The 16,003-nt window shown below is 44.6% G+C and overlaps 1 protein-coding gene across 2 annotated transcripts in view; it reads right to left on the reverse strand.

The window, feature by feature from the left end:
* CDK14 (cyclin dependent kinase 14) overlaps positions 1-16,003 on the reverse strand; it is a 215,456-nt gene that overhangs the window by 198,720 nt on the left and 733 nt on the right. Inside the window, exons 2-3 of one of the 2 annotated variants that reach the window (XM_083405804.1) lie at positions 6,869-7,022; positions 6,267-6,334 (exon numbers count right to left, since the gene is read on the reverse strand). The gene's annotated coding sequence lies outside the window, so the exon portion shown is untranslated. Of the gene's footprint in view, positions 1-6,266; positions 6,532-6,868; positions 7,023-16,003 lie in introns of both variants that reach the window. The other variant, XM_083405805.1, reaches the window with a different exon arrangement.

Consider the following 16,003-nt stretch of genomic DNA (forward strand, 5'->3'; position numbering starts at 1 on the left):
GAGGGACCTGCATTCCAGTGGTGGGTGTGGCAACAGTGACAGCACAAAAGTCAACCACTATACAGCAATACCTTGGTTGACGAATGGAATCTGTTCCGGAAGTCCATTTGACCTCCAAAATGTTCGAAAACCATAGCACAGCTTCTGACTGGCTGCAGGAAGCTCCTACAGCCAACCGGAAGCCGCCTCAGATGTTCGGGTTCCAAAGAACATTCACAAACTGGAACACTCACTTCTGGGTTTGTGGCGTTCGGGAGCCAAGACGTTTGAGTCGCAAGGCGTTTGTCAACCAAGGTACAACTGTATACCATGCCCAGTATGTGGGGTCTGATTTATCTGTGTCTATAGAAACCCCACCCATTGGTTGATTGTTTAAAAACTATTCATAAATGGAGCATCCATTAAAGTAAACAGGTATTTTCATGGCACAAGTGGACATTTATTTTTCAAGCTTCTATACTACCTAGCCTCTCACAATCAGGTGAGAAGTCATTACAGTAACTTCAAGTCATTTAACTGACTGTAAAATAAGTTACTTCTATGAACTTGCCTTTCTACCAACTACTTCAAAGTGCACATCACCTCCCAGCACATCCTTTCAATACATTATTTCCAGGAAGTGTGATATAATCTGTTACCATTAGAAGCCATTAGAACCTGTTCAGAAATCCTTTTTTTAATACAGTGGTGCCTCGCAAGACGAAAAGAATCCGTTCCATGAGTCTCTTCGTCTAGCGGTTTTTTCGTCTTGCAAAGCAAGCCCATTAGCGGATTAGCGGATTAGCGCTATTAGCGGCTATTAAAGGCTTAAGGGATTAGCGGATTAGCTGCTAAAAGGCTATTAGCAGCTTAGTGCCTTAGAAAAAGGGGGTAGGGAGCAGAAAAATATCGCAGGAACTCGCAATACATTTTCGTCTTGCGAAGCAAGCCCATAGAGAAATTCGTCCTGCGAAGCACCTCCAAAACGGAAAACCCTTTCGTCTAGCGGGTTTTCCGTCTTGCGAGGCATTCGTCTTGCGGGGCACCACTGTAATAATAGTAATAATAATTTTAAAGCCCTGCAGGAACCTGTAAGCTATGCACTTACTACTTCCTGCAGACCATGTGTACAAACTCCACTCCTGCCCTCAAGACAGCAAACTTGCATGCATGGAAGACAAATTCTATACACTCCAAACATATCACTTCCAGAGAACCTAGACAGCTGAATTGCTCAGAACTTTCCTCTGTGTTTTTAACACTGTCCCCCACCCCCCGTAGGCCCATTTATCATCCTTTTTTTATTTCCTACACACTGCACTAAAATCTGTGCTTCCTATTCATATCAGATCCCTTTGCACTTCACTGATTCCCTCCCCACACACTCAATCTCTACATCGGCATCCTGGAGCACAGGGGCAGAAGAACGACCTCCTTTTCACCGATGAAGCATTGTTTGTGTGTAAAAATCAATAGCTTACTATATAAAGCAAGGAAACAGCAAAAAAGTTCATTGCTGCCCATCTTGCCTTCCACTGAAGAGGTTAAGAGATCAGCTATTTCGCTGCCGCCCCCCATCACAAAGGTCAGCCAGTCTCTGCGACTGGTTCTCCTGACCCCACTTTGAAAACAAAGCAAAATAAACCTGAGATGGAACAGAATAAGTAAAAGACAGTTCCCAGAATCTTCTGGCAGATAAAAACTTTTAATTTAGTGCCTTGCCTGCTTTATTGTTGATGGGAGGCACGGAAGACGGGGACATAATTTGCCCTCCCTTAGCCTGTAATGCATGCCCCATTCAAAGCAGCTGTTTGAGATTCCACTCCAATACAACCCATTAGCAAGAAAGGAAGATGTCAAGAAAGCAGAGAAGTAATTATGCTCTACACACAGTCCACTCCATTTTAGCCAAATAATCTATCAAGAGTTGGCACTTATCTTAAGCAGTTTCTCAGACAACCCACAGCTATGCAGATTGAAATAATCTGCCGCACGATCCAGCAACCCTACACAGCTTCCACAGGGCACAAGGCTGCCAATCTTACATAACCCGTATGCCCTGAACCCACACCACTGAAATACAAAAACAGACGCCAATGCATTGGCAGAATACCATGTTGGCGCAAGAGGTGAATGAAGCAGCAAGAGCCAGTTCAAATCTCACCTTAACAATGAACTTACTAGGTGACCTTAACCAAGTGACTATTTCTTTCAGCCTCAGTCTTCCTCAAAATTCCACAAAATGGGCACAAGGCCAACCCCCTGACAGTATGCCAGGGTAGGTGGGTCCAGGCGCCGAAGTGAGTGGGCAACTTAAAAAGGTAAAGGGACCCCTGACCATTAGGTCCAGTCGTGACAGACTCTGGGGTTGCGGCACTCATCTTGCTTTATTGGCTGAGAGAGCCGGCGTTTGTCCGCAGACAGCGGACATGTGGGTCAGGTGGCCAGCATGACTAAGCCGCTTCTGGCGAACCAGAGCAGCACATGGAAACGCCGTTTACCTTCCCGCTGGAGCGGTACCTATTTATCTTCTTGCACTCTGACGTGCTTTCGAACTGCTAGGTTGGTAGGAGCAGGGACCGAGCAATGGGAGCTCACCCCGTCGCGGACATTCGAACTGCTGACCTTCTGATCGGCAAGTCCAAGGCTCTGTGGTTTAACCCACAGGACCACCCGTGTCCATAGTGGGCAACTTACCCTTGGACAATAGGCTGAATTCCAACCATGCAGAGGCCAGAGATGTCTACATCCCTGCCCCTGCACATATATCCACATCCAGGCAAGTATAAAGGCCCAATCACAGTCCAAGAACACGTTCCAGACATGCAAAAGAACACGGAGGAGGATGCAGAGGAGGGTGAGTGACAGGGGTGACCTGGGGAGAATGCCAAGGGCCAAACAGAGAACTATGGGAGACTGAATTGGTGTCACAGTCCAAGGTTCCACACCCCTGCCCATATACAATCATGAAGAAATTAAGAGGCTTTCGTTTTACCACGGTTTTCGTGAGAGAGGACAGAGGTTAAATATCACCTAAAGCGCTTCCTTCCTCTCATTATCTTCCACTTCACTTGTAGGAGCAACAGAGCTTTTAGAAGCTCTTATTTACACAATTAGCATTACAGATTCTGACAAAGCATGCCTAAGAAAGCATCTACTAAATGTATCAAGTGCATTCTTAAAAATAAAAAAAATCATAAAAAGATTCCAAAACCTTTTGTTTATTTCAAAATATAAGATTCCATCTGAGACAAGAAGTTGATGAAGTGTTTTAATATTTTCTTCCTGTATTGTGAAATTTTAAGTACTGTATTTTTCGCACCATAACACTCACTTTTTTCCTCCTAGAAAGTAAGGGGAAATGTCTGTGCGTGTTATGGAGGGAATGCCTACGGGTCGTGGGGGGGATCTGCTGCAGTCATGAGCAGAGGATCCATGGTTCCCCTTCCTTCCCTCCTCCGTGGCTCGCTTTGAAACAGCAAAGCGGGAGAAGAGCCGCTGAGTGGGGAGGAGAGAGGGACAGAGAGCCTGCTTCTTTAAAGGAGCAAAGCGGGAGAGGAGAGGAGCCGCTTACACAAGTGTAAGCAGCTCCTGTCCGGTTGGTTCCTTTAAAGCAAGCAGGCTCTCTGTCCCTCTCTCCTCCCCACTCAGCTAGCTAAATAGCAGCAAAGTTTTTCAGCTCGCTAAGCAGGGGATGAGCGGGGAGGAGGGAGAAAAGCAGAGCCTGCTTGCTTTAAAGGAGCAAAGCGGGAGAGGAGAGGAGCCTTCTCCCCTTACACCCCTCTTCTTCATTATTAGCAGCATCCTTCTCCACCCACCACACGCATGCTCATTGTCCCTTGAGTGCTTTTCCTTCCCTCCCCACTTAAAACATGGTTACAAGGATCCTCAGGATTTTTGCACTGGGCTACTCCAAACTCACTGTCAGATCACATGTCTGTAGCCACAGCATGAACCACAGAAATCATATATCCACTGTTTCGTTTAGAATATTTTTTTTTCTTGTTTTCCTCCTCTAAAAACTATGTGCGTGTTATGGTCGGGTGCGTGTTATAGAGCGAAAAATACCGTAGTTCTAACATCCTGTCAGTTGTTTGAAATTATCTAGTCTCCTTGAAAGATGGGAAACAAAGAACACAGTGGAGAGAGAGAGAAAGTGTTCTAATATAATAAAAAAAGAACAGTATGATACAGGTTTATTTGTAGGATTTATGAGCTAGGCTTTTAACAAAACAATTATAGTGCTTGTGCTTTCTGGGAAGCTACATGTCCAGACCCACAAGCTCAGCGAGAAAGAGACTCACTGACTTCCTAATCTTTGAGTAAGTTTCATTTCCAGAGTACCATATTCCATTTCTTTGTATTTCACATTCACATCACCCATGCCCACATACTTTCACTTTCCATCACTCTCAAAGCTCAGATGCTCAAATTTCAAAGTCCTAAATCAGACAGAGAGTCAAGATTGCCTTGCCTAAAACGATTCTTACAGTTCTGCAAACCTAGTCTTGGGACCCATTATCCACTGGTCACCAACCATTTCATCAGGAACAACATTAGGAAAAGTGAAAGGGTTCAACGCCCTGTAGGACCAGATTTTTGAGGAGGTCAAGTTATCAGATTCACCAACAGCACTCTTGAGCCTTGCTGTGCATTTTCTTCTGGAGAAGAAATATCAACTGATAAATGGAGGCATTCTCCAAACCAACAGTACCAGTCAACTGCAAGTTTCATCTGTTCATTTTGGACTGGACTTCTGGTTTTCTATTTAATTAAGTAATTAGGGCATTCATATACCACTTAATAGTTAGCATTTCTAAACAGTGTACATAAAGTAACTGTACAGTATAAAACAGCAAAATAATCATAACACACACACATGAATGCAACCTTACTATGCCTGCTTGAATAATATTTTTTTTAAAGCCTGTGTCATCGCACCTCAAGTTCAGCAAGAACTGCCCCTGTCTGATCTCAGTTAAGAGGGAGTCGCACAGTCTTGGGCTCCCAGCATTTTATGCATGGCTTCTAGTTGTTACGATTTATGCATCCAAGGCTGCCCAAAGGAACTCAGTGACCGGACAGTGATATAAGAGATCATTTGGTCCTCAATATATCCTGGACCTATGTTATTAAGAGCCTTGTAAATTAATCTTGAGCCTGACCAGGTCATATATGGGCAGCCGTGTAAGCTTTTAAGCACCAGAGGTATGTGTTGGCATTTAAAAAAATAAATAAATTATTAAATTGGGATACCGCTCTAAACCCGTAGATCTCAGGGCGGTTCACAACATAAGTCTTTCCCCATGAATAGTATTCTCTCTCTTTAGTGGGGTTAGAGAGTTTGGCTATAGCTGGAAAGATGTGGATTCAAATCCCTACCTGGCTACAAAGGTCACAGGTTGGTCTTGTGCCAGTCTCTCTCTCTCTCCTCTCTGCCTCACAGGGTTGTTGTGAGTATAAAATGGAGAGGGAGGAATCATGTGTGTTGCCTTCAGCTCCTCAGAGGAAAGGCAGGGTATAAATGTAACAAAAATAAATGGAACTCACAGCAAAACATATAGATTTGTAAATTAAGAATCCCTGCTCGTTTTCATAAAAGGAGGATACAAGACCATGCATATGAACAGATGATCCAAACAAATGCATGATCGAAAGGTAATACTTGGGACACTCTACTCATATGCAACTATCTTTTGGTGATCCAAACTTGTACTGGCAAGTGAGGTAAACTCCGAAAGATCTCTCCTCAGGAAGTTTAGCAGCGGAATAGCAAGGTTTGGAATATAAATTACAATGTTATTTGATTTTATTTGATTGCGGTTCTGTATTTTACCAATTCATAACTTCTGTAAACCACCCGAGGACTTCGTTGATAGGTAGAATGAAAATGTTGCAAATAAATAAACATGGAGAAATTGGAGATGGATATATATATATATATATATATATATATATATATATATATATGCATCTCTCTCATGTTAGTTTTCAACAAGAACCACTAGGCCAACCTTGGGACTGAAGCTCTCATCAGCTGGCTGCAGTTGATGTGAGCAGCAATCCAACACGCCCAGAGGCCACACAGGTTGGCAAAGGCTGGATTAGGCTTTTCTCATTTGAAGGCAAAATATATAAACATAAGCTCCATCCTGTTTAGAATCCAGTACTCATCTCAGTGTCTTTTGTCAAAAACTACATCTGAAGAGAAGGGAAATGAAAGATAGTGAAGTAAACGACTGCAACTTTTAGTAGTGAAATAAAACAGCCTGAAATATTTCACCTACCTCATCAAAGCCGTTGTCATCTTTCTTCAAGGCTACAAAAGAAAAGAAAAGAAAACTGGTTATTTGCACTGTCTTTTAATCAGTACCAAGAGCCAGGGACGGGGCGAAATTAGAGGAAATATTTATCTGCATTTCACAAGTAGGCAACCTCTGCTCTACAGGCCCTGTTTCATATAGGGAGCAAGGAATAATAGGAAACAGAAGAAAGGAGGACAGAAAGAAAGAGAAGGTTCTGCCCACTTTTGTCTCCAGCTCCTGCCACTGCCTGTTTGCACCTCACAACAGATTACCTCCAAAGGAACGGAGCCCTTGACAAAAAAGGGCTGCCTGCCCCTGTTGTATTTATTGAGTATTTACTTGCATAACACTTTACTCAAAAAATGGAAATGTTCATAGGTTAGTAGAACTGCATAGCAAGCATGAAAAAAAAACCCTTTAATAAGTTATAATACAACATTCAGTTGTCTCCTCTAGCTCAGCAGCAGTGGCGTAGCGTGGGTTGTCAGCACCCGGGGCAAGGCAAGTAATTTGCGCCCCCCCCCGCTGCACTGTCCCTCCCCCAGATAGTCCCTTGCTCTCTCTCCGCACCGCACGCCTGGCACCCTCCCCTCCACAGTGGGCGGCGACCCGGCAGCTCGGATCGGATTCGCACAGCCAGCACTGCAGTGAGAGAGAGTGAGTGAGCCAGGTAGGGGCAGAGAGCTGCGAGTGCGAGCGCGCCCCCCCAGATGTTGCACCCGGTGCGGCCGGCCCCCCCTGCACCCCCCACGCTACGCCACTGCTCAGCAGGACTTGAAGCTGCACGTTTCTGCTTTCATTTAAGCACACCTATGGGAGCTTGCAAGTGAAATGCCAGGGGTTGATTGTTCAATAAGCCTATTGTGAACACCTTGCCATCCATTGTTTACTTATAATGTATTCCATCTGTACGAAATCAACAATTACACAATACCATACCTTGCTTAATGTATTGCCACACTTCCCCATAACTTATCTCCATCTCTTTCTATCCACATGGAGTTGGAAAACTAAAATGCAGAGGAGATGGCCGAGAGCTGAAGCCCAAAACATATGGAGGACACCAAGATGGTGAAGTCTAAGCTAAACCCATATTTATGGCCCACTCATAAATGGTTCAAAAATAATAACAGGGAGAAAGAATGGGTAGCTGCCTAATGGATAGGTGAAAGCCTGCCTTCATCTTCAGGCATGGCCAAACTTGGCCCTCCAGCTGTTTGGGGAATACAACTCCCATCATCCCTAGCTAACAGGATCAGTAGTCAGGGATGATGGGAATTGTAGTCCCAAATCAGCTAGAGGGCCAAGTTTGGCCATGCCTGATCTATATGAATATATCCATTAACTTATATCAGGGACAAGGACTTTGAGGCATTATAGAATGTTGGACTTCAGGCGACCAGAGGCAGGGCCTTTTCTGTGGTAGTGCCCTGTAAACGGAAAGCCACCAGATGCATCTGCTGTCAGATGAAGATCCCTAGATCATGTTGTGGCTGAAGGAACATTCCACAGAAGAGGATTCATTTCCAGGTCCCAGGTATGAGGTGCAATGGGGGGGGGGGTATGTGGAGTCATGCATGCATGAGCACATTGCATTGCTTTGCTCCTTCCATCTCAGCAGGTAAAGGATGGCCCACCCTAACTTTTAAATTTCTAGTAAAAAAAAAAGTCAAAAGTATAGCTAAAAAGGCATCTGTGACTATTTACAAACTTAACATTGACAAATTTTAGTAGTGGTAGTATGATAACTAGCACTTGCAAAGGGACGCGGGTGGCGCTGTGGGTTAAACCACAGAGCCTAGGACTTGCCGATCAGAAGGTCGGCGGTTCGAATCCCCGCGACGGGGTGAGCTCCCGTTGTTCGGTCCCTGCCCCTGCCAACCTAGCAGTTTGAAAGCACATCAAAGTGCAAATAGATAAATAGGGACAGCTCTGGCGGGAAGGTAAACGGCGTTTCCGTGTGTTGCTCTGGTTCGCCAGAAGCAGCTTAGTCATGCTAGCCACATGACCTGGAAGCTGTCTGCGGACAAACACCGGCTCCCTCGGCCTATAGAGCGAGATGAGCGCGCAACCCCAGAGTCGGTCACAACTGGACCTAATGGTCAGGGATCCTTAACTAGCACTTGCAGCTAGGTAGCTAAAACATTAGACCAAATGGACAATTCTGCTCACAGTTAAACAATAAAATCATCAAAATGCATCTTTTTTCTGCAGTTCAAGCTATACGTTATAGCTTTTTCCACAGAAAGGCAGCTTAGAGACTCTTATCACCAAGGAGTGAGAAAATCACATTATGTTTAAACACCCAGACAACGGGAGTGAAACAGGAGAGAAATTGAGAACAGCTGTAGCTCAGCATCTAACTTGCAGCAGCTGAATTAGATGGTAGCAAACAAAGTTACTAGCATACAAAAGAAAAATGCTCAGCTTTTACAAGATAGCTGTTACCACCTTGCTGATTAAACTTCTAGCCAAATTCTTGAGTTTTAAACTAACTCCTGCACTCTTGGCTCACCCTTCACCCTAGCTTCCTACCAGAATACATGATCTTTAACACACACACACACAAACAAAAGATAAAGAGTTCCTTAAACACAAATATTTTTATGTACACACTTAAGCCTTTAGGGTGCATTTATTCAAAACATTTACATGTTGCCTCTCCACATATGCACCCAGGACAACTCGCAGTCTTAAGAGAAGTAAACAAACATAAACCAAAAAGCTGCATTAAAAAACAGCAGCAATAGCAATGCAGTTAGATGGGTTTCAATCAGCTCCTAAAATGCAGAGGAGCAAGCCGCAGGCAGACACCTCTGGAGAGACAGAGCTACCACAGAAGAGGCCCTGCACCCGATTGCCACCCACCTAAACATTGAAGGAGGCAGCAGCCAGACCAGGGCCTCTGAAGAAGATCTAAAAAATATTAGCAAGTTCATAAGGGGATAACGGGATGCGGGTGACGCTGTGGGTAAAAGCCTCAGAGCCTAGGGCTTACCGATCGAAAGGTCGGCGGTTCGAATCCCCGCGGCGGGGTGCGCTCCCGTTGTTCGGTCCCAGCACCTGCCAACCTAGCAGTTCGAAAGCACTCCCATGTGCAAGTAGATAAATAGGGACCGCTTACTAGCGGGAAGGTAAACGGCATTTCCGTGTGCGGCTCTGGCTTGCCGGAGCGATGTCACGCTGGCCACGTGACCCGGAAGTGTCTCCGGACAGCGCTGGCCCCCGGCCTCTTAAGTGAGATGGGCGCACAACCCTAGAGTCTGTCAAGACTGGCCCATACGGGCAGGGGTACCTTTACCTTTAAGGGGAGAACAGATTTTCTGTTGTCTATCTCTAGCAGCTGTCTATCCTTCTGCATTTATGCTACTAAGCACGACCGCACATCTCCATCCTAGCACAACCATGCAGAAGGGGCAATCGCACTACCTACCATGTGTTCACTACCCACCCGGCAAAGTGGCATTTTTAATCACTGGGTGATTTTGAACATCAGCCCTCAAACCCCAGGCAAGACCATGCCAAATATCATCATCCTTAAAATGTGACCTCCATGCAAACTTAGCAAAGTGTTCCAGTCCAATAACATGTGATGCAATTCTGCTAACGAAACCAAGCAGGTTTAGCCTTGTAAATTGCTGGGTGGAAACTACGTACCTGAGAACTATGCACAAGCTGCTCCAAATTCCTTGAAGACAGGCTTATATTTAAATAGATTGTGACACAAACTGGCACAAAAGTTGGATCAAATCCTAAAATGCTTAAATTTCCCAGTGCAAGCAGAATGTGAAGTCTGCAATTAATTCCATTTGGTCTCTGAAATATTTAGAATTTACGTAGGGCAGTTACTCAGAATGCTCTTAAAACAGCTTCCATGGGTTTTGTTAGGAGCCCAAGAAAGTGATGTTCAAGCTTTCAGAAGAGTCACTTCTGAAACAACCAGTGATGTGGTTGGGTGCCTTTACAGTGCGATCCTAACCTTACTCCCAGGAATTAGGATTGCAGCATTGGTGTCTATAGTGTACCTGGGGCAACCTTTCATGAGCTGCATTTCCTCAGAATATGGAGGCATCATACTAGTAGAGGGTAAGAACCAGAGTCAAAAGTGAGTTTTGTTATCTCTGCATTTTTCCGCCTTTGTCTCCCATTCCTAATCCCATTTTTATATCCTCCCTGCTAACAATGTATTTTCCACCTTTGCAAACTAAGCAAAGGAATGCAAGAAATTACCCCCAAGGCCACTTATGCCTCAAAAGCCACAGGCTGCCTATCTCTACTTGAGAAAAAAAGATAACTAGAGAGGGAGGGAATAGTGTTGCTTTTTTAAATATATTTTTTTCTTTCATTATCCAGTAATATTGGAACTGTAGGCTAGCCACCAACGAAACTGAATCAGGAATAATATTCAGGTGACATGCAGGCGCAATGCACAATTCGTTTATGGAAGTCACTGGAACAAGATAGGGCAATAGCCATCGGTCACTGGCTTTAGAAAGGCAGAACAGGCCTATCTATGGCTATTAGCCATGACAGATAAATGGCATTTCCAGGATTAAAGGCAATAAATACCAGCTACAGCCTGAGAGGGCTTTAGGTCTTGCCTGTGGCTTCTTGGGGATCTCTGGCTGGGCCAATGTGGGAAACAAGATACAGCACTGGCCTACAAGGTCTGCACTCTTCTCAACTTCTTATAATTAATGAATGGACCTCACTCCTAAACACAATGCAGTGGTCACAACTTAAGAGTTACAGCCTACTTTTATTTCCAGTGCGCTCATGCAATCAAGCGATTAAGAACTGCATAAAAGGGGGAGCAGATCAGAATCTACTAGCAGATTGCTAGATGATTTGCAGTAGGTCCACAAGGGTTTCTGGTTCTCAAATGCTTAGCAATAAAGCACCTAAAATAAATTTAAGGACAGGTGTAACCAAATCATCCATCTGGATAGGTGCACCAAATACATTCAAGAAATAGCCTCAAATCCGCCCGCCCCTTCAGAATTAAGGAACTGCTACAAATCAGGGATTCTAACACAATATATTGGAATCTAAGCAGGAGTTTATCCTGAAACTAGCATTGCTCATGTCCACATGTGAGCCTAATCGGGATTTCCTCTTACCGTGGAAAATCTGATAAGTAAATATAGCTATTGTACATAGCCAGTCAATCCTGCAGACATGAGCACATTTTGTGGGGTCAACAGTCTACCCTTTCAGTGGGTTGCTTGTCACCAAACCCTATCTCCGCTCTCTCCTCACCCAAGCACAACTCTGAACTTTTTGTTTCTGGGTAGCACCGAACCAAATAAATGCAATACCACTGACTGCCTCGTGCCCAGTTTGGAGAAGTTATTCGCTCAAGGACACCACGAAGCAAATGTGGGGGGTTACCTGGGAGACTATAACCACTGCACTTACATTTGGCTTTTATATGTGTGTCGTCGTTAGCAGCAGCTTTACACAAGACCTCATTAAAAGCAAAACAACAAAAAAGAAAATTGATATTGCTCTCTAAACTCTCCCAAAAAATCCACAAGCTTTTCCTTCTTGCCTATTGTGAAACATAGTAACTAGCTGGATAAGGTTGATAAATATTTTCTCCTGCACTCTTCCCAGAATATATATGCATATGTACTCAGGTTCAGAAATATTTGAACACATGCCCAGAATGAGAAAAGGCAGACGAGGGCAGAGGCAGTGGTGTCCGGTCCATTAGAGCAAAAAGAGCATTGCCCCACAAGTTTCAAACATCCCACCCCCCTTTCCTGCCTTCTTACTAACAACCAGTTCAGGTGGCTAAACTGGCTGCCAGCTTCCTCTTCCCTAGCCCCTGTGTTGCCTTTGGAGAAGAGGACAGAAGCAAAATCAGAAATAGTTAGCTCTGTCTGTCACTGGGCTTGACTTTGCTCTGTTGGCCCTCCTGCCCTGACATTCTGAATGGATATCACTGGAGGAGGGAGAAGTGATTGGGGAGGAACAGAAAAATGCAGCCTAGACACAATCTTTTCAAGGTCTCCCCAGAGTGTGGATAGCAAGCCGCAGAACAGCAAGGGATATTGGGAATGTGTGAAAGCTAACTTGCCAAACACAGAGAGAGAAAAACAGGATCCAAATTATCTGTTTTGTGCCAGATCTGCAAAAAACATCAGATGAAGTTTTGTACCTTACATGTTTGTTATCTCAAACTGCATTATTCACCCTCTACCAAAAAAAGAAAAAAAGAAATCCTTCCTTGCTATGACTAATCTAACTTTGTAGCTGCAACAAAGAGGTCTCAAGTCTTTGTGCCATCCCAAACAACGTAATATTTTAAGCATTCAGAGTTGTCAGGTAATATGAGTTTGGCTTATATTTTACCTTAATTTGAAGGAATTACATACACACCAAGTAATCCCAACAGAAGCTTATTGCATATTTCTATTAGACATCCTTTTACACCCCTTTTCTACGTCACTGCTGCTTGTAATGACTAGCAAACCATTTATACTGTCAAGACATACTTTTTTTAAGTTCAGCATTTGCCAATAGGGCAAAGTGGAAACAATTTTACAGGAAAATGTTAGCCTATGTCTAAAGAAGCTGTAACTAGGGTTTCATTTCAGGCAAGAAGGCGGGCGGCCAAAAAAACAAAACAAAACCCCAAACCCCAGAACTATTTAGTGACATCAGAAATATGGATGTGGGCAGCAAGTAAATACTTTAATATAAATATAAGTAGGAGGAGCATGTAGAAAATGATAGACTGGGATTTCTCAAAAGTTATCAGTAGTCATCTCACCTGAAACCAAGAAACACCCTTCCTGTTTGTTTACCCCAACTTATTTTTTAAAAGTGCATCAAAAACAACAACAACTAAAGCACCAGATTCCATTTCCTCTAGACCTCTCTGATTTTGGGAAGGTCCTAAAACCTTCCATGGGGAACGCGGGTGGCGCTGTGGGTTAAACTGCAGAGCCTAGGACTTGCTGATCAGAAGGTCGGCGGTTCGAATCACCGCAACGGGGTGAGCTCCCATTGCTCGGTCCCTGCTCCTGCCAACCTAGCAGTTCGAAAGCACCTCAAAGTGCAAGTAGATAAATAGGCACTGCTCCGAAGGCGTTTCTGTGTGCTGCTCTGGTTCACCAGAAGCGGCTTTGTCATACTCGCCACATGACCCGGAAGCTGTACGCCGGCTCCCTCGGCCAATAAAGCGAGATGAGCGCCACAACCCCAGAGTCGGTCACAACTGGACCTAATGGTCAGGGGTCCCTTTACCTTTAAAAGCTTCCTACCTCCTTCTCAAAGCTTGGAAAGCACTACATAGGCTCTGGGAAAGAGGCAGGATGACTCTGGGACCCTACCAGAGCCTCACACCTCCCTCCCAAAGCCTAGTGCACAGACTGAGCGCCCAGTGCATGCACACCACTTGCACAGCCCTAAATCCACCCCTGCCTACAGCCCTTCCCCATTTATTACATTTCATTTCTGACACTGCTGAATGATCTCAGGCGCTTCCCTATCAGACTGACGGCACACTGAAGTGGGAGTGTCTCCCTTTCAGAGCAAACTTTCTCAACAATAACAATAAACAATAAAGTAAAGCCATAAGTAATGAGGATGGCAGGTTCAGAACAGAGGTGGGCAGCCCTTTTTCAGCCTGCAGGCTGCATTCCTTTCTAGGCAGCCAATGGGGCAGTAGTGGTCAGAGGCAATGAATGAAAATTCTAACAGGCTGGTTTTTATACACACACACACACACTTGTCTCTGTCGTCCACATCCAGGGAAGCAAGAGGCATTATCAGCCTCCCATTGCACCCTGGCAAAAGCACTCAAGAAGGAAACAATGCAGGACCGCTAAGGAGTGTATGGCTGTAGACAGGGTGCTCCCTAAGGCCTGAGGCTCCCATCTCCTAAGCTGACTTGGAAGCAAGCACCCACCGAGTTCAGGGGAATTTTCTCAGAGAAATGTGCTCATAATTTGAGGGTTTGTGCTGCGATCCTATACAGTACACACTTTGAGAATTAATGGGACTTCACCCACTTAGGGAGAGTTCTTGGAATTGTTCAAGACAGGGCTGTAAAGTGTCTTGCACAAGCATAGAGCCTTACCCCCCCTCCCTTTGTCCACACTATCACACTCTGTACTCTACAAAGGATATTGAGGACAAAGCAAGAAATACCGAAAAAATGACTAAGAACTCTGTGGCAGGCGGGGCTGAGTGAAGTAAAACAGTGGTCACAAGATTTAAGATAACAGAAACGAACGGAATAGTTTAGAAGACAGGGCATCGTTTTTCTATTCCTATGTCACTTCCAATTGGCAATCTGGCTGGGAGATGCAAGAACAGAAATTAAAATATGTGTGGCTCTCGCAATGGTGTGTCAGCCTGCAAGTCCTTTGTGAGTCAGCAAGCCAGCAGCACTATAGATTCATAACAGTATTAAGCAAAGATTTAAAGGAAAAGGAAATAACTTTGCATCCGTAAGTTGGACCAGAACCTGACAGTTCGGCTAATTCACAATTCGGCCTCCCTTACAGCTAAGCCATCTGGAAAACTAAGCTCCCATTTATTTATACTCCACCAGCAGAAACTAGGTAATTAAGTGGCATTGCATGTCCCACTTTGGTTTTTAATTACAGAACAGGGCCTAATAAAATAGAGAAGTTCCTTTTGCTATAACAACAATATTAATAGCGGATATGTAGGAGCCCCCCCACCACAAAAGTGGTTAGCCCTCAAAATAATTTCCAAATACTGCAGCTCATTCATTGCACACTTTGTTACCTTTGGGGGATTATCATCTTTGGGGGATGATTAGCTTACATTTGTGACTCATTCCTTCTCATAATAGGAGAGGAGGGTGCCTCTGAAAGGTCCAGCCAGGCTACACACAATATGAGTAGTTTCAAGTTATAAACCATTCGGACCCACATTACTCTGACTCTTTCTACAACATAATGGGCATGTTCTAACTGGGTCATCTCATACATCAAATCCATGTTTGACGTGATATATGTACTTGACAGCTGCAGTCAATCAAAGCAGCAGTGAATGTATGCTACTATGCTACGCATTCATCTCATTCACATTTTTTTCAGTGCAAACCTCAGGCACGTGTAATGCAACCTGCACTAGACCTGAAGTCCTTCAAATGTTTTGGATTTACAACTCCCACCAGGCTCAGCTGCCATGCCAGGGCTGATGGGAGTCGAAGGCCAAAACATCTGGAGGCAGTGGCGTAGCGTGGGTTGTCAGCACCCGGGGCAAGGCAAGTAATTTGCGCCCCCTAACCCGTGGATTTGCGCCCCCTAACCCGTGGATTTGCACCCCCTAACCCTAACCCCCAGATGTTGCGCCCGGTGCGGCTGGCCCCCCCTGCACCCCCACGCTACGCCACTGTCTGGAGGGCACCAGGTTGGCAAAAGCTGATGCAGTGTATTAAGTGGTTCATCAGGCACACGTACAAGATCCTATTCATTCCCCCCTCCCTCCCAAAGCATAACACTGAAATCCATAACTAAAGGCTATTTGAATGCATGGGTCCAGTTAATACAGAGGAACTTCTACTCCCAAGTCCAGCACAGTCAGTAATTAGCATAGAATTAAAAATCACTACTCCACTTTCAATGCACTTTTGTGAAGGGGAGGAATTAGGGGCACCACCTTTTAAGCACTCTTGACTAAACGAAAGAGAACTTAGTTCAGGATTGCAAAGGAATAACTAAACTTAAATTATC

This window comes from Podarcis tiliguerta (assembly GCF_965153285.1).
Source record: "Podarcis tiliguerta genome assembly, chromosome: 12".
Classification (NCBI taxonomy): Eukaryota; Metazoa; Chordata; class Lepidosauria; order Squamata; family Lacertidae; genus Podarcis; species Podarcis tiliguerta.